This window comes from Camelina sativa, chromosome 4 (genome assembly GCF_000633955.1).
Source record: "Camelina sativa cultivar DH55 chromosome 4, Cs, whole genome shotgun sequence".
In the NCBI taxonomy this organism is placed as follows: Eukaryota; Viridiplantae; Streptophyta; class Magnoliopsida; order Brassicales; family Brassicaceae; genus Camelina; species Camelina sativa.
Window position 1 is genome coordinate 1,814,866 of NC_025688.1, and position 2,134 is coordinate 1,816,999.

The window sequence follows — 2,134 nt, forward strand, 5'->3', positions numbered from 1 at the left end:
TTCATTCCCAAACAGTTATTTTGGTTAATAAATTTTACATTCATACAAAAAAAATTAATCTTTTTACAATTCTTTTCATTTTGTTGCAAAGGAACAAATTGAAGATATTATAACAACAAACAGACCAAGATCCAGTTGTTTCCGGGGCAGCCCACTAGCTAGAAAATAAACCAACAAGATATCTAAATGAACCGAATAAAAATTTAGAATCGTCAGACCAAGATCACGAGACTCAATAACCAACTATGTTTTCTGCCATTCCGAGAACTGGTAATTTTATTAATTGATACACATCATTATCGGATTATTCCAACCAATGAAGATAATTACGTCTCTTTTTCAATAGAATGAAGAGATAAACTTGGAAAATAAGGAATAGCTAAGCCCTTGTAACAAGACAAATATAATTGATATCCTGTAGATTGAGGATCAAGATCGAGAGCAACGAGGTTATCATTACCGCTAACTGCGAGGATGACCTTGTTGGTGTCCCTACAAATGGCCAAAGGTGTGACAAGGTGCACATAGTCAGAACCAAACAAAGTGTAAGTGGAAGGCAAGTGAACCGAGAAGATCTTCTCCCATGTGTTATCTTTAACCCTCCACCAAAAGTGTTGCTTATTACGCTTCCATGTGTAAAAGTCTTGCTTCCCCCACTCAACCTCAGAGATGCAGAGACGACCATGGAGATTGCATAACGCAATATAGTGACCACAAGCGTCATCGGTAATAAAAGGTGGCATTGGGATGACTTGAAACATCTCTGTGTGTATATTAAAAACTATGATTTTGGTATTTTGCATTGGATCTCCATCTTCATCTGCCGTGAGCCAATAGAGTGATCAGTTTGCAAACACTGGCCCCTGATCATTGAAGTGATTATGATTCATGATATTATGATGATCAAGACTAATAGTATCCACGAACCTCCATTTTTTAACTTCTAAATCCAAAACCTCACACGTAGTAGTAAAAAATGGGAAAGTATTATATAGCCATACTAGTTTATATCTTCCCGTAAAGTTGTCTTTCCCAAACCCAAACTGAGAAAATGACAGTCCTGGATATTCAACATGATGTGGATCTTCAACTGATAAATCCGGATCATGTTTGTTCATACAAATCTGTTGAATTCTCGATAAGGGCAGTTCTATGTACTTTTTTGTGGCCGGATTCACCACTTTTACTGCTATGTTTATATCGTACAAGCAGACAAGGCCATCGCAGCTCTGGGATATATAGAGTTGCCAGGTACCTATTTCAAATTTCAAAGCCGTTTCATCTACCGCAGAAGCTGGCGTCGTCCCCAAGGCAACTGTTTTTAAAGAGAAATTGGTTTCCCGTGCCGCATAATCTTTAACATAATCAGAGACAATAAGCAGGTTGCACTCTTTGCTTTGCCCTAGATCCATGTATCTTTCTCCGAAATCTTTGGACGTGATCAGAGATCTCCAGTGTTTTGACACAGCTTGGAATCTCATGAGCGATTTCACCGGAAGTATCATCATGATTTCTTCGACGATATCGTTAGGTATATGAATTTTCTCAAACTCTCTTCTTCTTCGTTTGATTCCTTTTCTTGCGGACGAAGCAACTTGATTGATCGTAGGGAGTTTCTGAGTCTTCTCCATCGATTTCATGTTTGGTTCTTCTTACTCTGGTGAATTGAATTGAATGGACGCCGAATTCATAAACAATACTCTTATGTCTTGCCTTCTCCTTCCAAAACAAATTAATTTCCTTATTTCAGCAATTAGGTCAACCAATTAACCGACAAAACATTAACCTTACACTTTCTTATGTTTAGTTTCGTTTACGTCATTAGATGGGCCTAAACGAGCCGAAAGGAAACTAAATCACTATGCTTTTTCGTATGTTAATTTTTCTTAGTTGCATTAATTTCAAGAGACCTCTCTCCATTCTACCAAGCTTTCTTCTCCATTCTATGTGTAGTTGGATTTTGGAAAAAGGGGTTTGTGATTAACTCTCTCCCATGAAGCCCTGTGGATAATTACAACACTATACCATGGGCATATAACTAGCTTAAACCTCATAATCACACTGTCTACATGAGCATGACACAACTTGTGCAGATTCCATATTAATTAAAACCCATTGTGAACCCATTAACTGT

General features: G+C 37.6%; 1 pseudogene; it reads right to left on the reverse strand.

Moving 5' to 3' along the window:
• LOC109125249 lies at positions 327-1,631 on the reverse strand (annotated as a pseudogene).